This window comes from Anomaloglossus baeobatrachus, chromosome 1, assembly GCF_048569485.1.
Source record: "Anomaloglossus baeobatrachus isolate aAnoBae1 chromosome 1, aAnoBae1.hap1, whole genome shotgun sequence".
Taxonomy (NCBI): Eukaryota; Metazoa; Chordata; class Amphibia; order Anura; family Aromobatidae; genus Anomaloglossus; species Anomaloglossus baeobatrachus.
This window is the reverse complement of record NC_134353.1, coordinates 321,852,474-321,871,773: the sequence shown is the minus strand read 5'-3', so window position 1 is coordinate 321,871,773 and position 19,300 is coordinate 321,852,474.

Sequence of the window (19,300 nt, the reverse complement as noted above, 5' to 3'; positions counted from 1 at the left end):
CCCAAAGACCCTCGAATGTAAGCTATATCCTGAATGTAAGCTAGATCTTTCCTAATTATATGTCAACATAGATTATCATGGAATGGTGATCACAAATTCCCTTTCCCTTTTAGTTGTCAGTTCCTTATCTCCTAGTGTTGTACATAGGACCCATTTTGTACAACATCAGTACGGGTATGTCTCTCTTTTTCTTCTTTTTCCTCCTCTTTTTCTCCTCTCGTTGCCTCTTCTTCTCCTTATACTCCTCCCTTTTCTTTTTCCTCAGTTCCCCCTTATTACTCTTATTCTTCACCCCTCTATTCCCTTCCCTCTTCTCCCCCCCCCTCCCTCCCATCGGATGTACATCTGGTTAACACTATCCCACGTGCACATATTTCACATCCTAAAAACCACACTACTTGAAGAAACTCTGTTGTTATGTTTTTACTTTGAACATGATGTTATTGTAATTATGTTTTCTGTGATCTTGTCTGTTCAAATTTAGTACCTTTATGTCCCTGGTGAAGGCTCGATTTAGAGCCGAAACGTTGGACTTTATTGCAACTCCCTGTTGTCATGAAAAGACTGTATTACAACTTCTTATAGCTGTGGAAAAATTTTTTTGAATAAAACTAGAACATACAACAAGAACCATTGACTGTTTTTCTCCTTTCATACTGTGTGCCGGGGTTCTCTATTTTGTATTTGAAAGTTAGAGACAGACTCAACAGAGGGAAATAATGCTGGATACAAGTCATGTAATGACCAGAACAAGGGTTAATCCTAGAGATTAGCCACCCCCCTGGAGTTTATGTTCGGTTCGGTTCGTCGAACGGTGCCCCGTTTGACGAGCCGTTCGACGAACCTCATTGAAAACAATGGGAGGCAATCACAAACACATAAAAACACATTATGTATGTACACATACAGTTAATTAACATTGCCATAACACTTACCGGTGCCCGCGATCCGTCATGCACTCTGTCTCTCGCCGCTTTTCTATCGGTAATTACTGCATCCTCCCAGTAACCAGCAGTGATGCAGGACCTATCATGACGTCAAAATAGCCATGTGACGTCATGATACAGTCACGTATCTTTTATCTCATTGGCTACAGACTGGTCACATGCCTTTGACGTCATGCTAGGTCCTGTCATTGCACTCTCCGGTACACAGTGCACGTTTGTGTATCGCCGTGTACCGGCGACATGCTCTGGCACAAGGTCGACTCCCCGTTCTGCTTCCCCGTTCCAATTATTGACCGGCTGACATAGCCGGTAAATAACGGAGATCACCATTGCCATAGCAACGCGCCTGTTAGTGGTTACATAGCCGCTGCAGCATCGGGAATCACGTGATCGGAGCACCGTTGCTATGGCAACCCATCTGTCAGCGGTGATGGTACCGCTAACAGCCAGCAGCACTGATCACTCACTGAGTGAAAAGCCTGCACGGGGAGCAGCGTCTTTCTCCCATGCAGTGCTGCTGATGGAGCAGAGCTGCATGTGTTGAAGGAGAAAGAAGACCGAAGACCATGGATCGTGGAGGGATAAGAGGGAGTAATAAACATGGAGTCTCTAAGTTTGTCTGTGTATTTATTTCTATTAAAGTATTATTTCTTTGTGTGGTGCCTTTTTTTTAACCCTTTATTGGAGATTCTTATTTGCCGGGTCAAACTTGCCTGACATTAAGAATCTCTGGCTTAATACTAGCTAGCAAAACAAAGCTAGTATTAACTCATTATTACCCAGCAAGCCACCGTCACAAGGGCAGCTGGAAGAGTTGGATACAGCGCCAGATGATGGCGCTTCTATGAGAGCGCCATTTTCTGGGGCGGCTGCGGACTGCAATTCACAGCAGAGGGGCCCAGAAACCTCGGGCTAACCTGTGCTGCGGATTCCAATCCCCAGCTGCCTAGGTGTACCCTGCTGGACAGAAAAATGGGTTGAAGCCCACGTGGTTTTTTGTTTTTTTTTAATCCTTTCATGAAATTAAAAAAAGGGCTTCCCTATATTTTTAGTTCTCAGCCGGGTACAAATAGGCAGCTGGGTGTTGGGGCAGCCCGTACCTGCCTGCTGTACCTGGCTAGCATACAAAAATATGGCGAAGCTCACGTCATTTTTTTTTTTTAGTTTTTTGGGGAAAAAAAATAAAAAATGCTTCCCTGGATTTTCCATTGACAGTGAAGGTAACACCAAGCAGTGGGGGTTAGTAGCCAGTAGCTACTTGGATTACCCTTATCAAGCAATACAAAAAATGTAGCGGGAGCCCATATATTTTTTTTTTACTATTTATTTAAATAACTTAAAAAAAAATGGGCTTCCCTGTATTTTGATTGCCTGACATGACAGTGCTGTAAAAATAAATCATTAAAGCGCCCCGCGGTATTTTTTTATTTTCAGCACAGTTAAAGTAGACAGCTACCTGGCGTTACCTTGGCTGGCAATCAAAATACAGGGAAGCCCATTAATTTATTTATTTAAAAAAATAGTTAAAAAAAATGACGTGGGGTCCCCCCATTTTTGATAGCCAGCTAGGGTAAAGCAGACGGCTGTAGCCTGAAAACCACAGCTGGCAGCTTTACCGTGGTTGGGGATCCAATGTGGAGGTCACCCCAGGCTGTGTTTTATAATTATTTTACAAATAATAATAATTACAAAAAAAAGTAGGGTCCCCCCAAATTGGATCACCAGCCAAGGTAAAGCGGACAGCTGTGGTCTGGTATTCTCAGGGTGGGAAGGTCCATAGTTATTGGCACTTCACAGCCTAAAAATAGCAGACCGCAGGTGCCCCAGAAGTGGCGCATCCACTAGATGCGCCAATCCTGGCGCTTCACCCCAGCTCATCCCGTGCCCTGGTGCAGTGGCAAACGGGGTAATAAATGGGGTTATACTAGCTGTAAGGTCACCTGACATCAAGCCCAGCAATTTGTGATCTCATGGCGTCTATCAGATACCCGACATCACAAACTGTCAGTACTTAGAAAAAAATAGACAAAAAAAAATGTATTTGAAAAAACACTCCCCAAAACATTCCCTTTTTCACCAATTTATTGTAAGGAAAAAAAATAAGGGGGTCCCACGATGACTCTGGACCATCTAGAATATGGGGGGACACGCTCAGGGAATGTATCCCCCATTTTCTAGGAGTGCAGACCCTCCATGTGAGGAGTGTGGGTGCAATGAATCTGCACCGACTCTCCCCGGGTCCACAGCAGCAGAGTCCATGTCGTAAGTGTTGCTACCAAAGCTGCAATGCCCTGCTCATGAGGTAAGGGCATGCCTAATCAGGAGAACTATTCTACATTTCCAAATATTGGTATTTGCTGATATTATTGCTATTCCACCTACTATATATTGGGGATAGGATCTTGGAGATGGAATACCCCTTTAAGTCCAGTTATCCAGCTGAATGAATACTAAACAACAAAGCTCGCTATTTAGACATGTTTTCTTGTGGCGTATAACGGACTCTCATGTTTGGTAGTCGTTCAGCAGGGCAACTATAAAATCAAATACCTCCATTTGGAAATATAGTATAGCTCTCCGGATCAACTATGTTCCTTACCTCATGAGCAGAGCATTGCAGTTGCTTACAGATGCATGGTTACCGCCACTCACAGTGTCTGAACACAGGAAGCTGAGCTGACTGCGGCTCTGTGCATGCGGCAGCATCTATTGTGAAGAAGGGACCGCGGGGGATCAACGCTGCACAGGTACGGGGGCCACCGGGGAACACCGGTGGGGTTATAGGGGGTGACCTGGCAGGGCCTGGCGAGGAGTTTTCTGTCGCATGTGTCATGGCACATGCGACAGAAATCAGAGGAGTAGGGTGAATGCGACTGGCGCGCTGCTGTGCGCATGGCCATCTTGGATTTCCGGGAGGGGGTCGGTGGGGGGGCAGTTTGGCGACATCGGGGGACCGGGGAGGAGATTTATCTTCCATCTGACATGTTTGTTCATGCCAGATGGGAGATAAATAATTTTTTACCGGCGCTGTCATTTACTGTAATGTGATCATCGGTATACGGTGTATACCTGTGATCACGTGAGCGGGGACCGGAAAAACCGGCCTGAATCATGATCTCCAGGGTCTCAGCTACCCCCTGAAACCCCCGAGATTTTCTGACGCTGGGGGGGCGCTATTCACTTATTTCTGCCTGCTGTTTATAAACGGCAGATCAGAATAAGGCTACATTCACATGACCAATCCATATTTGCGGTCCGCAAAAAACGGTCCTTTTTTTCACGGGTGCATCCGTGTGGCATCCGTTTCCATTCCATATACGGTCCGTATGTCATCTGTTTGTCATCCGTGTGCCTTACTTTTTTTTTTGCGTACTGCAAAAAAACTGAAGGAGGGAAAATACATAAATTTACCCAGGATCCATAGCTTCAACCTACACGAGGCGGTCACATGTTCACTCCAGAGCCATTTTCTACTGCTTTTCACAGCGTAGAGCGCGCTGGTGATTTTCCTGTGCTTGTACACTTCATATCAGTCTTTTCTGTCATTATAATGAAAGAAAGACACATTATGTCCCACTCTCCTGCATTTTGTAATTTTGCACCCTTTGGTGCCTTTCATGGGGCACTAAGGGGTGCTTAGCCTTGTACTTACAAAAAAAAACAAATAAATTTAAAAAAAAATGACGTGGGGTTCCCCCTATTTTTGTAGCCAGCTAGGGTAAAGCAGACAGCTGCAGCCTGCAGACCACAGCTGGCAGCTTCACCTTGGCTGGTAATCCAAAACTGAGGGCACCCCACGCTGTTCTCTCTTGTTGGAGCCATAATTCATGCCAGTCCACTTGGTGCAATAGCTCTCCAAGGTGTGATCACTCCTTTTTTAGATGCAGACTAACAAGCAGATCCTATTTGATGCAGGTGTTAGTTTTGGGAATGAAAATTTACAGGATGATTCCATAATTTTTGCCAGGGGTTGTATATGCATAATGTATATTTAGATGGGATGCCTATTCCACTAATATTGAAATAATTTGCTGTGATATTATAATTGGAGATTCATCCACATCAGCTGGTTGATCATATGGTTTTCCGTGGATATATTATACATCTTTAACCTGTCTGCATTTTTTTATATAGAGGTATTCAGGGGCTGTGTTTGATATTTCATAGCACATGACTCTGACGAATAGCTGATCTGCACACTGCACTTTATGTGGTGATGGTGGTAGTTTATTGTGGATGATAAATAGGTTTAGTGAGTAGAGATGAGCCACCCCCCTAGAGTTCAAGTTCAGTTCGGTTAGTCGAACAGAGGACAAGTTCAGCAAATGTTCAATGAACCCCATTGAAAACAATGGCAGGCAAACATAAACACATAGAAAACACCTTCTAAGGTGTCAAAAAGGTGACAAACAACTCACAAGACACCACAAACACATGGAAAAGTGACAAGGACATATACTCATGCGAAAACAAAAGAGCTGGACGAGTAAAAAGAGGAGGAGACACAGATATTGGAGTATCTGCAAGTGAACATCGATGCCATTACTGTGCAACTTGAGCCTTACTCATTTTGGGCTTCCAATCTGGATAAATTGCCTGAGCTCGCCAGTTACGCCTTGGGGATCTTGTCATGTCCCGCAGCCAGCGTTCTCTCAGTACGTGTCTTCAGTGCTGCTTGGTGTGTGCTGACAGATAAGCGCACGCGTCTGTCCAGTGACAATGTGGACAGACTAACGTTCATCAAGATGAGCAAGTCATGGATCCGTAAGGACTTTTCTACCCCTGTGTCATCCAGGGTAGGCGAAAGGCTGGTGGATTTTTTATAGTGCTTCATGCAAATTAACTTTGTAAGTTTGCAACTGGGGGACAACTCATGCCAGTGAAGTGGTGTGTGTGTAGTGATGAGCCAGGGGAGCCTCCGGCCTTGTAGTCGTGGCGGTAGTTTTCAGGCTTGTCCCTGGCTTCACCGCTACCTCAAGGTCGGGAGCTGACTTGGTGGGGCAGAGTGTGATGGTGCATTCGCCGGACGGTGTACAAACGATCTTCAGGCAAAAGGTGGTGGTAGTAAAAGACATCCTTTATTGTACACAATAATCCGGCAGCAGAATCAGGCACTTTCGGGGGAAGCTGGGGGCAGCCTGTCCTAACGCACCCTCTGATGGGGATATGCCCGGGGTACTCCACTTCGCCGGGCTCCCACTCTTCGGTTACACGCACACCGGACCCACACCAGTTGCTTCACACCCTGAGGTTACGTTCCACTCCTTTCTCTCCGGCGCCCCCTGATGGTCCCGCTCACACACTCTGCCCCTCGATGTTCTCACTCTCCCGTCCCGGATCCAACTAACTCACACACACCTAAACTCCTCCCCGGGTGTTAGCCGGCTCCTCCTTCCCCGGTGGCAACAGCCGTTCCACCCGGCCCCTAGGGGGTTTCAAACATATTACATTTACAACGAACACATTTTTATTAATGGCATTTCCGGGCTAACTATGTTTCTTTTCTTGGTAGGGGGATTTGCTCACCCAATACACGCCTCCCCTCTTAAAACCCGAGCCTCCCGGCAAGGCTCTATCTAAAAATCACATACAGTTTAAAATTAGACATAACATGGTGATAAACTACGAACCAGTCCACAACAAGCGGCCCGGAAGAAAAGGGGCACCAGTCCAGCGCTCGGTCTTGGCAGTGCCCGGAGGCTTAGCAGCGCTCCCGGTCTTTGGTGGTGCCCGGAGGCTTAGCAGCGCTCCCCGTCTTTGGTGGTGCCCGGAGGCTTAGCAGCGCTCCCGGTCTTCGTTGTGGACAACAGGAATACAAAACTGAAACAAAACTGCTCCCTCTTCGCCTTACGGAGGAGCCCCTGGCTCAGTCCAGCAGCGGACTCTCTCCGGGCTTAACAACTGGAACAACAGGAACACAACTTCTGCCGGTCTTCGTACAAGCCGACCAGGACGCTTTACTCCGGAGGCCAGGACCGCTTCCATTCGGCCGCCTGGGCCTGGATGTAGTCGCCCAGGGACTGCCCCGGTTGTCGGCGTACCCTCCGAAAAGACACAGGAGCATAGGGGGCCTCTGCTGGCGTGGCCTCTTCAGTCCCCGCCGGGGGTGATGGAGCCACTACCCGGGGTGGTTGAGGCACTGGTTTGGGCACATCCAGAACAATCACCGGGTGGTTGGTAACACTCTGATTGACCGCCAGCACCGCCGGAGTGCTCTTTTCCGGGTCAGCGGTCGGGCCGGGCTTCACCTCCGGTGTGACCGCCAAGGTACGTCTGGCATGGGATGCATCGGTCGACACCGGTTTTGACTGATTCCGTCGCCGATTCTGGTGCTCTTCCCATTCTAGCTCCTGCTGCCATTGGGCCGCTTCACGTGGGGTCGGCATCCTGGTCACTCCGACCGCGAAAAGGCCGCGGCTTCCCGCCTCGGGTAGAAACTGTACTTTTTCACCCGGATAGAGGGTGTGGAGGCGCTGCGGTAACCCTTCCACATCCAGGTGTACCCGGTTATAGAAATAGTCGTCTCCGGTTGTCTCTTCCCGGATAAAACCATAGCCTTCCTGCTGATTAAATTTCACCACTATACCGGTGGTGAATTGTAGTGCCAGCTCTTCGCCGCCGGGACCGGCCATCATCTCCCGGGCGATGGTTTCCGCGAGCAGCCGCTCTTGAACGGGGTCTGGTACCGGGGACGGAGCCCTTGGGTAAGGTATGGGAGACGGGCGTACGGGGTCCCAGAAAAAGCCCCGGTGGTCTTGCTCCAGCTTCTGGGCAAGTACTTCTGCCGGCTCCTGTCCGGAGGCAGATGGCGCTGCTGCCGCGGCGACGGGCGGAGGTGTCTCGAGGTCGGCATATAGGATCTCCAGGGGCCGATTCCCCACCGGCAACTGTGTAGCATAAGTCGCCCGGACTTCTGTGGTGGTGCCTCCGGTCGCAGCATCCCAAGTGGTCAGCCAGGTCACTTTAGCCGGCCATTCTGATCCTCCTGGCGCGGCCGGGATGTCGAGAGGGGGCACTCCAGTAGCTGCAACGTGTTTGGGACGCCCTCGGCCCAGGCTAGTGAGTGCTAGGGCGGTCACCATTTCTTGTTGTTGTTCGGAGGTCTCCATTTCAAGAACTCGCGACGTCTCTAGCAATGGCGGCGGAGTCGATGCTGATGCTGGAGGAAATGGAGGTGGGCCTATGTTTCCCGCTCTTGGGCATGCTCCACCCCCAGCCTCACACATCATCTTGACTCCTCCACGGCGGTTCTTCTTTTTCTTCAAAACACCGCCCACTTCATATGTCTTTCTTCGTGCCCTGGGACCGGCACCTCCCCTCTTTGAGCGGAGTACTCCGGACTTCTTTTTCGGCACCGGCCAGCCCCAGGCTCTTCTTTTGGCGCCAATTTTTCGCGCCCTTTCTTCATCTTCACAGACGACGGCCATCTTGCCGCCATCTTGTGCCCGGTCCAACGCTGCAGGCACTGTATCTTCTTCTTCCCACCATGGGATCGGAAATCTTCTATCATAGTTCGGATCCTGTGCCCTAGGCACCACTTGATCTCCGACTTCTTGGGTCCCTGGCAGGGAATTCGCATCCTGCCGACTACGCCACATGTAGTGATGAGCCAGGGGAGCCTCCGGCCTTGTAGTCGTGGCGGTAGTTTTCAGGCTTGTCCCTGGCTTCACCGCTACCTCAAGGTCGTGAGCTGACTTGGTGGGGCAGAATGTGATGGTGCATTCGCCGGACGGTGTACAAACGATCTTCAGGCAAAAGGTGGTGGTAGTAAAAGACATCCTTTATTGTACACAATAATCCGGCAGCAGAATCAGGCACTTTCGGGGGAAGCTGGGGGCAGCCTGTCCTAACGCACCCTCTGATGGGGATATGCCCGGGGTACTCCACTTCGCCAGGCTCCCACTCTTCGGTTACACGCACACCGGACCCACACCAGTTGCTTCACACCCTGAGGTTACGTTCCACTCCTTTCTCTCCGGCGCCCCCTGATGGTCCCGCTCACACACTCTGCCCCTCGATGTTCTCACTCTCCCGTCCCGGATCCAACTAACTCACACACACCTAAACTCCTCCCCGGGTGTTAGCCGGCTCCTCCTTCCCCGGTGGCAACAGCCGTTCCACCCGGCCCCTAGGGGGTTTCAAACATATTACATTTACAACGAACACATTTTTATTAATGGCATTTCCGGGCTAACTATGTTTCTTTTCTTGGTAGGGGGATTTGCTCACCCACTACATGTGTGTGTGGCCCAATTTTTGGAAAAGAGGGAGACTGAGGTTGGAGTCCCCTTGCTGTGTTTTACATGATTTTAGAAGGGCATGACATGCCTAAGAGGTTGACTTTCAGCATCTGCAAGCTGTTGGCTACAGAAATGCTGCCTTTCCATCCTTTTGAAACAGAGAATTTTCGAGACCTTATGCCCATCGCAGTGCCCCAAGAGAAGATGCCCAGTCACCACTCCTTCTCCAAGAAAGGCGTGCCTGCGCTACACCAGCATGTCACACACAACATCACCGCTTCCTTGAGAAACTCTGTGTGTGACAGGGTGCATTTCACCACAGATACTTGGCCCAGTCACCATGGACAGGGGCGTTACATGTCGCTGACTGGACACTGGGTAACTATGGTGAGCGATGGAGAAGGGTCTGCTGTACAAGTCTTGCCGTCCCCACGAGTTGTGTGTCAATCCTTCCTCTGTATGTAGAAGTTCCTCCACTGCTTCTGCCTCCTCAATCTCGTCTAGGTCCTCAACCTCCGCTCAAAACCTGTCTGGTAAGGCCACCCGCATTGTAACTGTGCACAAGGAATCCCGCACACCTCCTTAATATGCTGGCAGCAGAGCTCAACGCCATCAGGCGGTCAACTCTTTACTTTGAAATGTATGGGAAATGTGAGTCACACTGCAGAGGAGTAGTGGACAGTTATCTCTGGAGATCGAGTTTCATCAATGGTTGTCTCCACTTAACCAGCAGCCAGGGAAGGCCGTGTGTGACAATGATGTAAACCTGGGTGCGGCCCTTCGCCGTGACAATGTGACACACGTGCCTTGTATGGCTCACGTGTTGAACCTGGTTGTCCAGCAATTTTTAAACCACTATCCCGGCCTAGATGGCCTTCTGCAGAGGGCACGGTGTAATGCCTGCCTGGATCCATACACTCAGACGGGCTGTAAAGGATAGGCTAGAGGGAAGCCACTCAACAAGATGCACCTCTAGAACCCTGAAACCCTTTAACCACTATACAGGGATTTGGAATTACACAGGGCCCAAGGTGATCAATACCTGTGGAAGGCTGCAGTCCGAGAGAGTAGTAGTCAGGCAGGGTCAAACCATGAATTGAGGAACATGAACAGAATCGGATGGCCAGGACTTAATCAGAAAACAAGCAGAGGTCAAATGCGGATCGGGCAACAAGGTACATAAACAGCAGGCAAGAGACATAGTCAGGAAACAAGCAGTAGTCAACACACAAAATCACAAAACAGAACTGCACGGAACAGGAACCAGAAGTTCAGAACTATGTCTGGCAGTGGTCAGCAGACAGGAGGGGCCTAAAAAAGGGTGTGGTGTCTTCCCATTGGTTTTAACTGAATGATGGTACTTTAGCTGTGAGACAACCACCACCTACAGTCAGCCAGTGGTACTGCAGATCTCAAGGTAACCCAGCCCAGTGGCTGTGCGGAACCTGCGGCCACCGGTGCCACTGGTATCGACTCCTCTCCCATCACCAGCACTATCTACGAAAGGAATACGATGTCACCTGGCAATCGGAGTACAAGTTGCTGGAGTGGACTCCGGTAGTGACGTAACAGCCGGTTTCATCATGAGTTTCATCAATGGTTGTCTCCACTTAACCAGCAGCCAGGGAAGGCCCTGTGCAACAATGATGTAAACCTGGGTGCGGCCCTTTGCCAGGGCAATGTGACACACATGCCTTGTATGGCTCACATGTTGAACCTGGTTGTCCAACAATTTTTAAACCACTATCCCGGTCTACATGGCTTTCTGGAGAGGGTACGCTCGCTATGTGCTCACTTCCACCGTTCACACCCCGCAGCTGAACAACTTGCATCGCTCCAGAAGTCTTTCGGTCTGCCTGTTCACCGCCTGAAATGCGATGTGCCGACACACAGGAATTTGAATCTGCACATGTTGCAGCGTCTGTGGCAGCACCGGCGAGCCCTGCTGCAGTACGTTATGACTATGCAATACGTTAGCCTGGACTAATGAGATTCAGAGGTGGGGCAGATCATGCTGCTGGAGTGGTCTCAGATCAAGTACCTATGCACCCTTCTTCACAGTTTACAAATGGCGACGAAGATGTTTAGCGCTGACGATGTCATCCTCATTATGACAATTCCGGTCAACTACATGCTGGAGCACACTCTAAACATTATTCAGAGTCAGGTGGTGGGACAAGAGGAAGGGGAGGAAGTACAGGAGGAGTCATATGCGGAAGGGTTAACAAGATCTACAAGGTCCACACGTCCAGCAGCACCAAGGCGGAAGGCATGGGACGGTGGGGGAGAGGGATTAACAAGGGCGCATAGTATCAGCCAAACTGTTGAGGAAGGTGTAGGAGCCCAGGATGAAATGGAGGACGAACTGGCGATGGGCATAGAAGACTCAGTAGATGAGGGAGAGCTTGATCACATTTTTGTTGTGCGAGGTTGGGGGAGAGGACAGAGGAAGGAAGCATGATTCTCACCTCTCAGCCACCAACACAGCAAGGACTTGGTCTTCCTGGATGCGCAAGACACATGAGTGCCTTTTTGATGCACTACCTACAACATGACCCTCTGATTGTCCGAATTCGAAGTAATGCTGACTACTGGGTTGCCACACTGTTAGATCACCGGTACAAGACAAAATTTGGCAAAATAAGTCCTGCCATAGAAAGGGACACACATATGCATGAGTATCAGCAGAAGCTGGTACGCAATCTTAGATCGGCTTTTCCACTAAACACCAGTGCTGCACAGAGTTAATCTCAACGCTTTGTCATGGCTAGGAGGAAATGGTCTTTTACTGGTCCACATCTGAGGGACCGAGGGCTGGCTGCTATGCTGAGACGGCGTTGAGTAGGGTGTCCCGGCAGAGTTTCAAATTTGGTCATATACAAAATGAGTGGAAAAAGGCCAGATGCTGGTGGAAAGGGGAACAGGTGTGTTAGAAAGGGGGAAAAAATTGTGTTCGTGGGTTTGGTGGTTAAGCAACAGTAACATCTGCTGAAGAAACACCATCTGTTATGGGGGGACTGGCAGATTTGGAAAAGGTGGTATATATCCCAATCACCAGTCGGGGACCACCGTGCTCCTAGATGGAAAAGGAGATGCTGGCAACCCGAAGGTTAGGTGGAGGATACAGAGCTGGGTGCCTCTGAAAAAAATAGTAGCCTGAACCGAGTTAGACGACACTCGGATCTAGAGACTGGGAACCCTGTTAGCATCACAGGGTCCACACACCCAGCCCAGGAACTCCCTGTTAACAAGACAGGGGCCATTGGGTACGTTGTCCGTGTGCGTAGGGGGCACACACCTGTTGACAGCAGGCGCAGCAGCAGCAGCCCAGTTAATGCCACTGTGCTGCACTAGCTGGACTGGTAGGACAGGAGCCAGTCGTAACCGTTCTGCGTTACCAAGTGTGGTGGAGTCCTGCACCAATGCCCTATCCCTGCCTACCACTGCCCTAAAGCCACAATGGGTTCAACACATGGAGGTGTGCTCTGTCTGAGCATAACAGAAGACTGCGCACCTCCTTGTTGTCTCCAGCCCCTTTTCTAACCTGGACTATATGGAGAAAAGGTATGCACACCAGTGACTATGTAAGGGGAATATATGAAAAGCAAAAACTGCTGTGTGAATACTGACATGAAAAATCCAATAGCTATATGTAAGAATGAAAATATGAAAATGGAATCTGCATTACTGCCATGAACATATGAATAAAGAGAAATTTAGCTATTGAATTGATCAATGCAACAGAGCCCCAACACTACGCGAAAGTATTTCTCTACGTTGGAGTCCCTAGCTAGTGTGTGTCCTCTCATGCAGTTAAAAAACTTACCGTTTTGGGAAGCTGAGACCCAGGCTATATATGCGTATAATGTGGACTGGCAATAGGTGTGGTGGGGCCGGGTTCACAAACGAAAGACTACAAATCAATTAAGAAATAACGTCTGGAACAATGTAGTGTTGGGGCTCTGTTGCATTGATCAATTCAATAGCTAAATTTCTCTTTATTCATATGTTCATGGCAGTAATGCAGATTCCATTTTCATATTTTCATTCTTACATATAGCTATTGGATTTTTCATGTCAGTATTCACACAGCAGTTTCTGCTTTTCATATATTCCCCTTACATAGTCACTGGTGTGCATACCTTTTCTCCATATAGTGTAGATTTTTTTAGGTTTTTGCACCCAGTTCAGACTCAGAATTGGTGTTCCAGACGTTATTTCTTAAATAATTGCTTTTTTAACCAGGGTCCGCCCCAACCCAGGGTGGACCACAATGCCCCTCCATGAGCCAAAAGCAGAGTGCCACGTCATCAGTGACATAACCAGCGGGCTATCCGTAACCGCCACTTCAATGATGACCGCATGGCAGCCACGCCCCAAACACCTCACCAGTCATCGTTTGACGAACAATGATGAGGTGCCAAATCATAGAGGCGGGCCTCTGCGAGCCAGTCTGGAGTGGCCACATCATCAGGACACCTGATGCCCTCTGGACTATCATGGACTTCCACCTCACGGACATGGCCAGTGAGTTCCTTAATGGACCTAGCCTCTGATGCAGTAAGTGCCTGAGCATGCTCATTTGCCTGAAAACAGTCTCAGAAAACAGACTTCTGCATGCTCTGTAGGCCCAACACAGGACTTAGACACGGCACGGAGTCCAAGTACCTGTGCAAAGAGGCTTTTCTCACTAAGTGTGGGAGCATGCTCAGTAGCACTAACTGAGGACTTAGCCTCAGGAATGGCACAGTCATGCTGAGCATGCTCACTAGGCGAAACACTGTACTTAGGCTGTGTCTGGGGTAAATCGGCACACTTATGCGCACTAGCCATCTCTCCACACTTAGACATGGATGAGGAAGCAGCCAGCTGGACGACCTGAGGCATGTCCAAAAATGGCAGCTGACACCTGGGCACAACTGGAACCGCAGCAGGCTGCTTGCGTCTACGGCGGCACCGATTCATAACACCAACTGCCAGCCTAAATAAAAGGTGTACTTCTTCCTGTGGATAATCTAATATGATCCCTTTTTTCAGGGACACGACCATTGCTACCAAATGTAGGTAGATGAGGCACCAAAAGAGCAGGTGCTTCAATGGATCTCAAGTGCTCCATCAAGTGGCCTCTCCTCCACCTCAACTTCAATATCCCGAATACTCCATTCCTCTGTGGTGTCAACCCAATCGCACTTGCTTCCTAACAGCTTTCAAGTTTCCACCAGCCCTGCTGAGTATGGGGTAACAGAGATGGTTGAGTCTGCAGAGCTGTTCAGTCACACTAAAGCCTGGGAATCAGAGGTCTGCTCCAAAGCTGCAGTGAGTCCAGACAAGGAAATGATCTGAACTGATGCCCAGAAGCATTGTGAGTCGAATCCAGGCAATGATGAAGAAGGTGCTGAGCATAATGTACACCCTCATTCCCAAACTGTAAATCCTCCTGGTGGAGACAATGGGGAACATGCTGATGAGACTCAGATACCTGATTGGAACGACAACTTTACTATTCAGTCAGGGCAGGAAGAGGTTGGCTCGGAGGAGTCAGGACGAGGGGAGTTAAAACACACAGGGTGATGATGAGGTTGGAGACCCCACTTACTGTCAAACCAAAGTCAGCCAGTCGATGAGGTCAGCAGAGGAGGTGGAGGAGGATGCTACTGACGACGAGGTTACGTTGCGTCTTCCTGGACAGAGACAAAGTACTGGAAGCACGTCAACAACTGAATCCTCAGACACAACTCTGCCTCTGAGCAGAAGTCGTGGTGGCTCTGCAGGTTGCATGGGCTGTAAGCCTTACCTAGCCTGTGGCATTTTTTACATCGCAAAAGATCACCCAAGTCATGTCATCTGTAAGATTTGTCACCAATCTCTAAGTAGAAACCAAAAACTCACTACTTTGAGTACTTCGTCCATGAACTCTCACATGGATATGAAGTGATAGTGTGAGGGTGTATTGATGAGGTTTATCCACTGTGAATGCAACATGCTTATTTGTTGTTCATTGCATGCATTGTTGCAGACTACCCACAAGGGGCTGCTGTTTTTTGCATCTGCCTTTGACTGTTTGGTCACTATAGCAATAGCAAAACGGTCTTCGGCTGTGGACTTGGAAAGTGGAGGAGGTGCTGTCTGTGAAGTGAAGGAAAAGCTAAAGGTGTGCGTTACAGCAAGGAGCCACCACGGAAACACTATGGTGAATTGTGAGGGGACTCGTGTTGGAGTTTGCTGAGGAGGACCGTAACGCCTGTGAGCAGCATCCTGTGCCGGAGATCGACATTCTTCCGGTGCTGTCTATACTGTTTACCGGGAGAGGATCGTAAACTCTGTATTGATGGCAACTGGACACCACAGTACCCGGGTACGGTAGGCTGGGACCAGACAGTAATGCATGCACGCAACACTTGGTTTTCTTAGCAAAACACATATATGTTCTGCTTAGGACGACTATATAGACAATAAGACGTGATGCCTCTGCTCTGTCTTTGTCAGTTACAGTTAAAATCATAGAGGGACAGCGACACATGTTTGCATTGACTGTTGCTTTACAAGATTTCCAGGACTGTGTTGCTGAGCTGTGTGGTTGGCCTTCACACTGTTATCATCTGCCTTATCTGTGAGGCTTCAGCTAACAAGGGTATTCGGGGGGTAATGGGTTTTGTTTATGTTTAGGTAGATAAGTTGTAAGCTCTTGTGATGCAACACTGGTAAGTCGTGTTCGCACACACACACACACACACACACACACACACACACACACTTACTCCTGCTATGCAGAGGGATTACCGGGTAGTAGGCAACTGTTTAGACAGTCCATTGGTTAGGCAAAAGTTGGTGAGCAGGGAGTATATATCGCCATTATGGGTGTCGCAGCATAGGGGTGTAGGCTTTTGGAATTGTGAATAGATTGTTCTATTCTTTCAGTTTTATGCATGGTTCTTATTGTTTGTTTGTTTGTGTGGTTTTGCTGTATACTGGGAAGCCCACCCTGTAAACAACTTTAAGTGAAGCATAAGTCGCAATGGGAAGTTCATTGTGCTACAATGCGGCCTAGCGGGGCAGTGCAACCATCGTCTGCCCCATCAATGGCATCTGCAGGCTCTTCATCCTCTGTGACTGTGGGGACAGCAGTCACACATGCTTTTTGATGCTGACCTTCCACCCCTTTACCCGCAACAGGCAGTGTGATGGGCAGGTCGTCAGTTGTTTTTGAAGTGGAAACAGCTGCTGGTGTTGAGCTCTCTCAGACATCGAGAGAACCACCTTTGGATGAAGGCAACATTTTATTCACGCCTGCACCTTCGTCACAGATTGCCTGGACTACCTGCAGTTAAAAATTGCGTAGCAGAAATGGAGAGGAGTGTAGAATGCACATGTGGTGTACCTTGCTTGACAGGAGAGGAACCCTAAGATAGTATGCCAGACAATTTTACTATGCCCCTAAAAGTGTCAGCACTTTTGGAAATTAAAATTGCATAGCGGAAATGGAGAGGAGTGTAGAATGCACATGTGGTGTACCTTGCTTGACAGGAGAGGAACCCTAAGGTAGTATGCCAGACAATTTTAATATGCCCCTAAAAGTGTCAGCACTTTTGGAAATTAAAATTGCGTAGCAGAAATGGAGAGGAGTGTAGAATGCACATGTGGTGTACCTTGCTTGACAGCAAAGAAACCTCAAGGTAGTATCCCAGACAATTTTACTATGCCCCTAAAAGTGTCAGCACTGTTTGCAATTAAAATTGCGTAGCAGAAATGGACAGGTGTGTAGAACGCACAGGTGCTATAGCTAGCTGGTCAGCAAAGGAAGCCTCACTTTCTATCACTGCCAATGAAACAATGCCCCAAGGAATTGCCTGAGCTGATGTAGCCAGACGCTGTTATATAAACCCCTGCACAGCGTTGGCACAGACCTGCCTAGCAACAATGGCTATGAACGGCTGTAATGCAGCCCTGAAAAGGGCTGAAATTACAAGTAGTCCCTAATCCCTAAAGCGATCTGTAGATTGCACTGTATGTCTATAGCGCACACAGCAGCAGCAGCGGGAGCAGGAGTGGTGACTGTCACCCACCCGCAGCAGAGAGATAATGGCGGCGACGGGGAAAATGGCCGGGTCTTATAAGGCAAGGACATGCACAGCCTATGACACATGCCCTTGCTTGTCTGGCAAAAATCCACATTGCTGTGTGTGTGTCTGTGATTTGCTGACAGCCTGGCCCGCCCCACTATACGCGCGGTTAGGAAAAATAAAAAAGGCGATCGCCATTCTTTCAGCACTCAGCAGCACTGATGTAAACCCCGTCCCCCCCGCACACTATACGCTGAATTTTGATAATATCATGATTCACAGTGACTCACACTATTACAGTGAAAAGCCAGATAGTAACTACCTACGCTTTTTCGTGATCGAACCGTTCTCGAACGTAACTCGAACTGCCGAACTTTAAGCAAATCGTTTGAGTTCGTCGAACGACTCGAACACCCCCCAAAATCACTTGAACATGAAATTGGCGAACCGTTCGACTCGAACATCGCTCAACTCTATTAGTGAGGGACAGCCGACGAGGAGCGGGGGCACCGAGTATTAGGGTGTTTACACTCCGTTGTTGGGCAGTGAAAAGTGTAACAGGGAAAGTAGAGCCCGTTGAGATCATTTCAACTACAACCCCCGTTTTGAATTTTCGTTGTTTGGCGCACATGTCCCTCCCTCACTATTAATCCACCTCTGAGTGGCTATTTTGTGCACTGTATTAACAGTTTTTTTAAAATATGACTTAAAGATATTTTTAATGGGGATTTAGCTATTTGGTAGTTTGCTGGTATTGATCCCTAGGGATTATTTTTCTTGGTTACAGTCATGTACACTAGGTATTCAAGTCACTATAGCCAGCAGACTCTAAGGCCATTATTTTGATGTGAATTGCCATGGCAACCATCAGGACCACACAATAATGATCTCTGGATATTGATCGGGTTATAGTGAGAGCTCCCCAATACTCTGCTAACCATCTACATGCTGTAGTCTCTATTAACAGCAGCATCTCAGTGGTAGAATGGCCATTGCAGTGCCAACACCGATAGTGACTGATGCAGCAAGGTGTCACCTACAGTGTACAGCTGCTGCATTTTCACCCGTAGGGGGAATGCTATTCACTTACATCTCAGGCCAGTTTGAAGTTGTATTGGTAGTCACTAAAGGGTTAATGTCCCTGTCCTTATGGCATATGAACAGGGAGAAAACTGGTCCAATATACAGGGTGAGCCATTTATATGGATACACTTAAATATAATGGGAATGGTTCCTGATATCAACTTCCTGTTTGTGTCTCATTAGTATATGGGAGGGGGGAAACTTTTCAAGATGGGTGGTGACCGTGGCAGACATTTTGAAGTCGGCCATTTTGGATCCAACTTTATCTTTTCCAATAGGAAGAGAGTCATGTAACACATCAAACTTATTGAGAATTTCACAAGAAAAACAATTGTGTGCTTGGTTTTAACGTAACTTCATTCATTAGTTATTTATAATTATACAACCACTTATAAAATGTGTTCAAAGTGCTTCCCGTTGTGTTGGATTGTCAATTCAACCCTCTTCTCCCACTCTTGACACACTGATAGCAACACTGCAGAAGAAATGCTAGCACAGGCTTCCAGTATCCGTTGTTACAAGATGTGCAGCTTCTGAATCTTCACAGCATAGACAATTACCTTCAGATGACCCTAAAGAAAAAAGTCTAAGGGGGTCAGATAGGGAGACCTTGATGGCCATTCAACTAGCCCACAATGACCAATCCACTTTCCAGGAAACTGTTCATGTAGCAATGCTTGGACCTGATACCCATAATGTGGTGGTGCACATTCTTGCTTGAAAAACTCAGGGAACATGCCATGTTCAAGGCAGAAAGAGAGAAACACATCATCATGTAGCAATTTCAGATATCCAGTGGCATTGAGGTTTCCATTGACGAAGAATGGCCCCACTATCTTTGTACCCCATATAGCACACCGTACCATCAATTTGTGTGTCCCAACAGTTGTGGATGGTTCTATCCACTGTGGGTTAGTGTCAGACCAATAGCGGTGGTTTTGTTTGTTAACTTCACCATTCACAAAAATGT